The sequence below is a fragment of the Eucalyptus grandis genome, chromosome 5 (assembly GCF_016545825.1).
Source record: "Eucalyptus grandis isolate ANBG69807.140 chromosome 5, ASM1654582v1, whole genome shotgun sequence".
NCBI classification, from domain to species: Eukaryota; Viridiplantae; Streptophyta; class Magnoliopsida; order Myrtales; family Myrtaceae; genus Eucalyptus; species Eucalyptus grandis.
In genome coordinates this window covers 6,673,024-6,684,582 of record NC_052616.1, presented here as the reverse complement: position 1 = coordinate 6,684,582, position 11,559 = coordinate 6,673,024, and positions in this window count along the sequence as shown.

The window sequence follows — 11,559 nt, the reverse complement described above, 5'->3', positions numbered from 1 at the left end:
ACTAAAGGTTATTTTGGACGGAAGGTTAGGGGGCAAATTTGAGATTCAAGTAAATTTTTTTGGTCTTTTATGAGACAAAAAATTTGGGGTAAAATTCGAACTGGACTTAAAGTTGAAGTTTTTTATTAGACCAAAAAAATTAGAGTAAAATTAGAACTAAACCTAAAGTTTAGGGTTTTTTATAAGATAAAAAATGTTTAAGGTAGAATTGAGACTAAACCTAGAATTAGATATTTATGAGAAAAAAATTAAGGTAAAATTGGGACTAAAGTTAAAGTTGAAGGTTTTCTAGAGTACTAGGCCTAATATATAAAATTAATCAATGGTCAACAAGTTAGGCAATCGTTCATAAGTTAGGAAATCCTAAAGCCATAGAAAAATTGTTGTGGAGCAACCAAAGAGACATGTTGGCGACTTTTTGAGTGGAATACAATGAGGTTGGGAGAAAAGTAACGGAAAATGGAATATTTGCTGCAATGTGATTTGAGTGGAGCTTGGCCATTGAATTTAATTCGTGTGCCGACACGTGAAACGACACGTGAAATTCAAGCCCATCTAAAAGGAAAAATGCATGATGCGTCAACGAAATTCCTAATCAACATTTGTCCGATTAACTAAATTCAATGTGCCTTTTATTAGGACCGTTGTGACATTCTAGATTTTTGCCCTGTTTTCTACTAAATAAATCGGGCATTTCATTAACGCGCCTATAGGGTTGTTCTCAGAGCTGATCACTCTCGAGATAACTAGACTATCTGGGAAAACCATTAAGGATTTTAAGGCAAATAGACTTAAGAATTCGACCAGGAATCGACTTCTTGACCATGCTCATTTTAGAGGCAATTACGGTACAATATAAAATCGATTTGAAATCAGAAATAGGTTAGTTCGACTAAGATGTATGGCTAATCGTGGATGACACCACTAAATTGGAAAATTCTCGTCGGCTGGCACTAAACTGATTTTCTTATTGTTTTGATACCCTGTGTCCGTATTTTGATTCTCGAGATTTTCACGACAACCAAGAGTCGCCAATGAGTTGAGTGGGTTCATTGTGACTCGAAGAAAATCGATCACGGGTCATTTGCACTAAAAATTTCTAAAAGTTACCTTGTAGCCTAGGTCACGCTAAAAACACGTCGAATGGAAATTAATCATTAATTCGAGTCCGATTTCAGAAATTAAAGATTCTGTCATGTCACAATAAATTCTAAAAACGTCGACTCAGTCTCAGAAGATTTTTTCGGAGATTCCGAGATTTTTACGGAAAATCGATTCGGACGTCGCGGAAAAATAACGGAAATTCGGTTTAGCTCATTTGAAGGGAATTTGGATTTCTAAGCCGAGCTACTGGGTGATGAGAATTTGTGGAGATGTGTGGGATTTTCTTCGACGAAATTGGACTTCGAATTTGAGAAATTGAGGATGGAATTGAAGTCTAAAATTTGGTGAAATTCGGAATAAGGCAAGGGGGCGGCATTTTTTTTTTAGCATCAAAATTGATTAATTGGTGAATTTATGGGATTTACTTGGTTGGAAAGTGATGGGAACAAGGAGTTAATGGAGAGGATAAATTATTGACTTTTACCTTTCTTTTTCTCCCAGCTTGCCGTGTACGTCTCTACCGGTCTTGATCTTCTTCAAGCTTCGGTCTTCTATTTTCTTTACTTCGTTTTCATTATTTCCTTTCGAAGCCACAGCCGCCTCATCCTTCCAGCATCAACGAAGCAATTCCATCATCATCTCTCCTCCACTCACTCTCTCTCTCAGCCGAAGAAGCCCACAAACCGAATCCCCATCCTTTTTGCCCCACGCGTCTGAGCTTCCTCCTCGTTCTCCTCGTTCGGTCAACTTGACCGAAGCTGTGCCGCCCCACCATCTTCGATTTCTGCTCCACCAGTTCTTGTCGTCAACAGTTCTTCATCCCACGGAAGCCACCTCCACCCAATCTCTCTCTCGTTGTTGCTTCAGCCCAAGAGCCCACCGACCGGCCCACATCCAACGAAGCAGTCCACCGAAGACTCACCGATGCCGCTCCTTTGTTGCCAAACGTCTCTCTTCGTCAACCGAGTGCCCATGCCGTTGACACCGAACGCTGCAGCTGGCCACGCATACAAGCAGCGATTGATGCTGCTTCTCGTCTCCACGCATGGTCAACAAACCAGCCATTGTTGACCCAGCAGAGTCCAAGCGAAGCAGCACCGTCCATGAGCCAGCATCACCGTGATTTCTGCCGCAAGTTGAAGCCCATCAGCCCACTCGAGAATCCAGATTTCGGCCCAGCAAATTGCTGCTTCTTTGCTTCAGTTCAGCAAGCCCACAATCCGGCCCAAGAGTGCAACAATTCAGCTCACTTGAAGCCCATTTGAAATCCAATTTCAGCCCAAGAGATCAGCCCGGTTTTGAAGCCCGCGAAGCCAGCCCATCTTGAAGCCCAGTTCCAAGCCCAAGCCCGAGATCAAGCCCAGCATTTGCCGTGGGCCTGCAAGGCCTTTGGGCCCGGTCCATGTGCCCGTTGACGTCACCAAAAATTCGGATTTCGGCCGTCGCGTCGTCATCGCGGTGTTCCAGTCTTCCCTTGGCACAAGTGAATTTTACTCACTAATGTTTTCTTAGTTTGCTAATTATGCTTTAGAGTTTATTAGATTTAATTAAGTGCAATTAGGTGGTTAGATTAGAATGGATTAGTGATTATTAGATAATTGTGATGCATGTCAAGTAATTGAATTGTGCAATTAGCAAGTGGAGATGTACTATTATTTATTGAATGCATCTCGGGATTTTTCCCGACCCGTCGCGGGCTTCAATTAGGCATTACGGGCCTAAATTGGATTTTTAGTATTTATTTATTAATTTTCGAAATTATTTATTTATTTATTTATTTTTCGGAAGTTAGGCAAGAATAGCCGACGACCAAAATTTCGTACTGATTGTCGTGGTGCAGCCCGTTTATTTATTTGAGCTCTACGTTGTGTTGAATTGGATTGATTGTGCAATTTGAGGAATTATTCCTAAATTGATTGAAATTGAGTTGAATTTGAATAATTGATTGGTAGAAATTTGAATAATTGATTGGTAGATGGCTGAGTATGGGTATATAGCGCCAGCGCCAATAATACTTTGATGGGCTATATACTAGAGAGAATTGTGAGAGTGAACTAGAAATACTCTTGGCTAAGACTAATCAGGTACGATGTTATGGACCAACGTGGTTCAATGATTGGGACATCACTAGTGAAAACGGCGCCTTAAAGAACACATGTTACGGTCTGGACCAACGTGGTTCGGTGATTAAGGATATCACTGATGAAAACAACGCCTTAAATAACGCACGTTACGGTCTAGTGCATGCATTAGTATAGATATATGTGATTCGGTGATTAAGGATATCACTGGTGAAAACGACGCCTTAAAGAACACACGACTGCTATCTATTATGTACATCGCCTTGGCTATAGGCATTCGTGATTCGGTGATTGAAGATATCATTAGTAAAAACGGTGCCTTAAAGAATGCACGAGTGCTATCTATTACCTACGTCACCTTGGCATAAATGACGCCTGAAAGCATAAATGTGGCTTTGTGACTAAGTGTACTATTGGAGGTTATACAGTGAGGAACAAAATGACCTAGAGATGGCCCAACTGACATGTAATCGACTAAGTCGATTGATCAATACTTTAATCTAATATTGTGAATTGATTGAATTGAAATGACCAAGAGTTAGTCTGTTTGACATGTAATTGACTAGGTTGATTTGATAGATGCTTCGATCTATTGAGATTGTTGGGTGCCTATTGAACTGTACTAATTTGCAGGTTGGGACTAAAGCCAAGGTAAGTCATCTGACTCGTGTTGTGCTTAGGCAACCATGTGGTGTGTTTGTTTACTAATTGGGTCTTAGGAGGTAAAACTTGTTGAGACGTAGTCTCATTGGTTATTGAATAACCATTTCAGATCCGTAGAGGGACCAGAGGAGGATTACTTGTTGGATGACCCTGATAATGAGCCAACACAAGGTTAAGGGCTTGAAGAAGACGAGCTTAGTGAAAGAGAATCAGAGGAGGATCAAGATGATCCCGAGTGCGAACCGGATGAGGACTGAGATCCCATCCTATTTTTTCAGACCTTATTTATATTTGGATAAGTGTTAGATCATACCTCTGTGGATAGTATTATATTATATACTATGAGGTGCATGTATAAAAGTGTGGTTGTAAATTTCAGTATGAAAATTTTGGCCTTACTTTTCTACCCCATTGCTTTATTGTCCGAAGGTTCATAACTGCTTCCGCATGTGTATATGAAAAAGAAAAGGGTTGGCGATACATAATCCTAGGATATCACATTCTAAAATCGACCAAGGTAAGGAATGAGCGCATCCTTGAGGATCGGGGTGTGACAGTCGTCAATAATTTGATTCAGTTCGGATTTCTATGATACTCAAATCGAACCAAAACTTTGAGATATGTATACATTATGATTTAAAACTGAACTAAACTACATCTAACCTGAACCGAAAACTTGGTTTGGTGTGATTTTGATTTTTGGATTTTTTTCTCTCTATGTTGTCTTCTCCTTCCTCGAGTTTACAGTCTCCAAAACTACTCATATCTTCCTCTCATTACTCTCCTTAATCACCTCCATTAAAAAGCTTCATTTGGACTCTTCTCCGTCAGCCACCTCGGCTCGATCCATGCACCAAATCCATCTTCATCCTTCTCTCACCTCACACTCATTCATGTTGGGGTATGGTTCATACTCCCCATCAATAAGATGACACAAGAGTCTTATTCATTGATGAGCAGGCAAGAGTCTAGGGGGGATGGGGGAGCAGTGCCCCCAAGCCATTAGAGTACCTTTTATAATTTGAGCCCATATCTTATTGGTAGTTTATACTTTAACCTATAAATAACTGGTAGGTATATATATTATATTTCTCTTGTAATTGATAAATGTAACAAAGAGGTGTAACATGGTAATTATAGTGAAGTCTTCTACTGGACGTAGCCCTAGTTTAAGGATGGACTAGGATAAAAGTTTTGTGTCTTAATTTATTTTATCGCTTTTATTCTTGATTTCCTAACAACTCTTTGCCCCGTCTACCCCAAGGAGTCGCCAAGAGTACAAAAATGCCTAGGCCGTCGGCCTCAGCATTCATCCTACTCGTTGCCATCATGGGGCTGTTGGTTGACGTCTCAGTGGCGGAGGAGATCGTCATATGCTTCGGCATAGTTCCGATGCGCGACGGTGTTGGCAAGATCTCCATCAGGGACTTAGGCGGCATGGGCGACTGTTGGACGCTGAACACCAAGGCGTTTCAGGGAGGCTATATACCAGATTTAGCACTCGCAAACTATGAAAGAGATGAAAATAGAGACTGCGAGGGAAGAGGAAAAGGGAGAATAAAGAGAAAAAAAGTGAGAGAGGAGAGTGTGTGAAAACAAAAACCGAAAACCGAATTGAGTCTTTAAACTACCCAATATATTTACTTATTATCTGAACCAGATGAGACTCGAAATTTTCAATTTGGTTCAGTTCGGGTATTTTTTACACCCTATGTGTAAAGTCAATAAGTAATATGAAAATACCTGGGGAACCCTTGCATTGACGTCCTTGATATGTCCATACTTATGTTCTAGGAGTTCCAAGAGAAATCAAAGATATCTCAAATTTTGCAAATCAAAAGTAACCAACCATTCTTTTGATCTTCTCAAATCCTAAGTTTGGAAATCGATGCAAAATAATCCTAAACTCAAGTACTATAGTAGAGTTGCCCCTAATCAGTTCATGTGACATCTTGATTTTTCAAATTCATCCATTTAGTGAGCTTAATAATTATAGTCGGATTTTTTTAAATGACATTTTTAGGAGATAGTCAATTATAGATTTTCGAAGCAATAGTACTAGACCCATATATTAGTTGAGAAATTTTGTGTGCTAACTTGGTGAACTACAGTTGTAATTCTCAACACCTAGTGCCTATTGAACATATAAAATTATACATGAGGGCTGAGGCCCTCACCGAACTTGTTGTTCCCCCTTCTTCTTCCTTTTCTTCTTTTTTAATAATTTAGTTTTTTAATTTATTTTTAATTAATATTAAATTAAAAAATTTGGGGGCAAAACGATGCCATTTTGCACATTCATTGTTAACTTGGCTTCCAACAAACCACGTAGACCACATGTATTATTAAAAAAAAATGTCACATTAGATTTCCAAGTACCCTCGCCAGACTTGGCACTAAAGTGTCCTCACTTTTCATTAAAAAAAAAAAAAAAAGTGGCATTTAAATGTATGTTTTGATACTTCTAACAGCAAAATATCCATCTATGCCAAGTTTTGGCACTCTTGATGTATATTGTCCATAAGAAAATTGTATTTGTCACTCAAAAAGATACATGAGAAGTATATAAATGCTCATAGCAAAGCAAATCAAAGTAGAGCAAAGGCTAAAATACTACAAAATCCCATTACAATCCCATTAATGGACCTAACGTTCACACCTCATCAGGCCGCATCCATTTTTATAGAATGTACAATGGCCCAATGATGGCGTTTCCCAATTGGACTCTCATGCATGGACCAAGATCCTTCGGTTCCTATAAATGTCAACATGATCGAAAGTGTTCTTGATCAATCTACTATAAAGCAAATAGATTGGAGATCTTAACCTCATCTACAATAGATTCCAATAGAAAACCCCATGAATATTAAAAGTAAATAACTAGCTACAATATTAAATAAGGGATCAAGCTGTAGTTGAAAAGTAAATTGTATTTCTAATTTTTAAGTCACTTCAATAAAACGCCTTCCAAACATCTAATTTTTGCTATTGGCCACAGTTTTTTTAATAGAGAATCTTCGAGAAAGCACATTGAAAGAGTCGGCAATGAACAGGTCAACCTCAAAATGTCAATCACAATTATGGACCTAAGGAAGGGTCTGTGTTGGCCATTGCTTCCCCGATCGCTTGGTGCTTGAAGGTAGATATAATTTTTAATAAAAATATATCGTATTTTATAAAATTCCAAACAAAATTCCTATATCTCGCCCTCCAAATCTTGCCACCTTCTGTCACGATTTAAATTCCCATGTTGGCGACTAGTCAATCATTACATTCTTTAACGTAATGACTGACAGGTTTTGTTTATGATTGTTCTTTGACCTTATATTTCCATAAAAAGTTGGACAAATCACGAGCGTAATTGTGATCCTATATCTTAAACGTAACGCTACTGCAAGGGTCCTAATGCTGTCGCAATGAAACATGAATCATCCAACTTGACCGGGCCATTTAGAAAAACAACCGGGATCATTAGGATTTCTAGCAAATCCGGTCGCATCACTTAATCGTATCCTGGTTAATTGATTAGTCTATGAAAATCATAACTAAGATCCCTAATATTAAATAAAGAGATCAAGCTGTAGCTGAAAAGTAAATTAAATTTCTAATTTATAAGTCGTGGTTCTTTCAATGAAACACCTTCCAAACGTCTAATATTTACTATTGGCCACAGTTTTTTCTAGAAAATCTTCGAGAAAGCACATTAAAACAATTATGTTATGAACAGATCAATTTTGAAGAGTCAATCACAATGATGGACCTAAGGAAAGGCCGGTGTTGGCCGTTGCTTCCCTGATCGCATGGTGCTTGAAGGTTGATATGATCTTTGTTTAATATATATTTATACTCTACAAAACTCCAAATAAAATTCCTATATCTTGCCCTCCAAATCTCGCCACCTTCCCTTCCCGATTTATATTTTCATTTCCGCCACTGGTCAATCATTACATTCTTTAACGTAATGATTGACGGTTTTGTTTATGATTTCTTCTTCGACATTAGATTTCCATAAAAAAGTTGAAGAAATCCAAGAGCGCAGTTGGTCTTAGGTGATCCTATGTCTTTAGCATAATAATGCAGGGGTCCTAATGCTGGCGCAATGATACATAGATCATCCAACTTGACATGGCCATTAAAGAAAGACAACCGGGGTCATTAGAATTTATAGCAAATCCAGTCCATTCGAGTGAGGCCTGAAAGATCTAAAAGCTGAGATGCACTGGATTCGGACGTACCCGAATCGCTTATTAATGTCTGTTATCATTGGAGATGGAAGGAAGTCAAACACGTTCTTCGCACTTGTCTTGTCCATTATTTTTTGTCATCTATGACCTATGTGCCATGTAGATTACTCAGGTCACTTTAATGCAAGTTCCGCGACATTGCATCTGGTGTTTAATCGGATCCTGAGTAATTGATTAGGTCCATGAAAATCATGACCAATATCCCTTAAAAAAAGTAAAGAGGAAGTTGACTGGAGATTCATGGTGGATACGATTTTTGATATGACTCACGTTTCCGACTCTTTAAATTATAAAAAAATTATTTTATGACTGGAAAGTCCACCGTAAATTACATAGCCCAAAGTGAAACCAAAAAAAAAAAAAGAGAGACTAAATCCTGCAAAATGAAAAGGGCTATCCTTTAAAGTGGTAAACTCCGGAAATTTTTCCACTCTATTGCTATTGCTAGTGAATATAATTAAATAACAAAAAACAACATAACACATACACACATATGTACGTATATGTATATGTATATGTATATAGTTTTGCACAAAAATCAACATTTGGGTGGCTCCGGATAAAATCAGTTATTTCAAAAACGAAATATAACATAATCCACCATTTGAAATTAAAAAAAAAAAAAATTGTTTTTCATGATTAGAATACGTATTCTTATAATCTCCAATTTAGATAGATTGTGAGTTTTTTCTACTCAAAGCTAATATCTCTTTTTCCTCACAAAAATTATGGAAAGGTTTTAGTGCTTTTGAAATTTTTATTGGGAAGAGTAAGATTTTGTGTGATCATAACCCTAGTACTAAGTGTGGAAATTTAATTGGGTAGACAAATGAGGTTTAAAAAGATTCAAACTTAGGACCTTTAATTTCGATACCGAATGAGATTTTTGTAGAACCATTACCAATTATTCTTAAAGTTTAAACTATTTAAACAAAAAGTGATTTATTATTTAAATATTCTAACGAGAAGAACTAACATATTCAATTGCTGTAGCATATCAATTGACAATACTATTAATAGTGATCCTACTCAAATTACAGTTTTCATCTTATGATATTATACTTAAACTTTAGACATCACCCTCGGTGTGTAGAAAAATATGTTATATAAATAACTATTATTTGGTGTGATCAACCATTTTTTTAATTAAGAAAAGTTAATATAAACTACAAGCAAGTTAAATAATTTTAATCTTTATAAATTAAAATAAAAAATATTTGAAACCAAAAAGCACCTAAATTTTCGAACCAAAACAAGAAGATGAATTTTGTGAACCAAAAAAGTTTTGTTATTTTTCCCGATTGTAGTTCAAAAGAAAATGCTGTATGAAAGGCAAAAGTGGGGAAAACTTCTTTCGTAGCTTTGATGGAAACGTCATTGCCATCATTTCCACTTTTACTCAAGAACCGGACCAGTCTACTCGAAAAACAAGACTAAGAACCAATTCCCATTGAATCCGGTCGGAGAACCGGATCCCAACATTTGAAAACCAGTTTGAATAGGTCCAGGAACCGGTTCTGAGCAATTACTCACCCGGGAACTGATTCCCAGACCGGTTTGGGAAGCCCAAAGTCCAAAATTCTACTTTTTCCCCTAATTTCTATGTCAGGCAAGTGCTCTACTCGTTCTTGACGTCTCTTAAGTAATCTTTGCATTTTGTAACGATGTTTTCGTGGTTGGTTTGTTGTTAGAGGCTAGAATCTGCGTGCGGAAAGTGTAAAGTTGAAAATTTTCAAGGATCTTCCTCGCCTGAACAGCGCTTTCGATTTACTGTGCCTGCTTTTTGGTTATGTGGGTGTTCATTTTTTGTCAATGCGGTTTTGCCGTGGTTGTTCGAGCAGCGTGCATGATGCGAAAATGGGATGCATTGGCTGTTACTTTCGAATGGAAGCATGTTCATGGAGGGATATTAATTGTGATGTTGGAGGGTTGGATGGTTCTGCTAATCATAGTGTTTTTCTTCCAAGTTCATTGCTGAAAATGTTCCAGCCATCCAAAGTGATTCACATCCGCAAAGTTGGGCATGAAATCTCAGAGATACATGTTCTCTTGCAGCTTCTGCTTCCAAGTAAATCCTTTTGGGTATAGAAATAGGGACGTTCTTGCGTATTAATGGAAAACTCGAAACCGTATAGAATATTGGGTCATTGCAAAATAGATTTTAGTGGAAACAAGATTGACTCTAGAACCGGATTGAAAATATGGGGTGGTTCCAAAATGGAGTCTAATGTAATTAAGGTCGGGTACAGGACCCAAGTTTGGAATTTACTCACCCTAGACCTGATCACCCCCAATCAAACATTTTTTCGAAAGTACATAGAACCAAAAAGGTTCTAATACCAAACAACTATGTTTAAGTAGACACTGTTTTTACAAGTAGTGTGGACTAAACACTATATAATGAGAGAAACAGGGAGAGGGAGGGAGGAAGGGACGGAGAGACTCCTTTCTGATATCTTCTCGCTTAATTTTCTCCAGCACTGGATCCGTGGGGCCTCGCATGAGAAGAAGAGAGATGAGCGTAGCCAAGAACAGCTTGCCGGCTACATTTCGAGTTGAAAAGTGGAAAAACCGGCAACTCATCCTTGGCTGCATTCGACACTCTCTCTACCACTTCATGCAAGACCCTCGAACCTAACTTTGATCACTCAAATCTCTTTCATAAAACAATGTTTCTTTTTACATTCACACCCTCTTTTGTTCTTATGCTTCTATGCACCATGTTGAGCACATAGACACGCCCATCTACTTACATAGAGCCTGAGGAAAGAAGCCTAGAAGGCAAGTTTATGCATGCCCCCAAGCAACAATTGACGACTACCATATGATATTGCCAAAGCCTGACATTCTGACCACTATCCCACACACACACTTTCAACTTCTGCTACCATCCAGAATATTCTCTCATCTCCCTCATCTAGAGACTCCCCCTTTTAGGATCTGGGCAATGTGATGGTCCCCTTCTTTGTATGGAGAAATCATTTATAATAGGTTGGTTTGAATTGCTTCAATAATTATTAAAAAGAAAAAGAAAAAAAAGCCCCACCGGGGGCGGGGGCGGGGGCGGGGCGGGGGCGGGGGCGGGGGCCCAGAGGGAAAATCATGAATAGCATTTGGTGGGTTTGCTAGTACACCAAGTGGGATTTCTTATATTAGAAAAAGAATCAGCCAAATAAAATTAAGAGAATAAAAAGATTCTTATTAACAGTATCAACGTTAGATTTTTTTACATTGAGTGCAAAATAGAACTATTTAAATATTTTTATTTCGTGAGAAAATAAATGTAGAAATACTATTAGTAGCAGCACTAATGCAAAAATTATTTTCTGCGCTTTTAGTTTTTTAATCAAGAACTTGTCTATTTTAACGACAAAAAAGAAAAAAAAAAAACTAGAAGCCCAAATTGAAAGACCTAATGCTAGTGAATCAAGTTCTTTGTCTCCCTAATCAAAACTAAATGAAGGGAT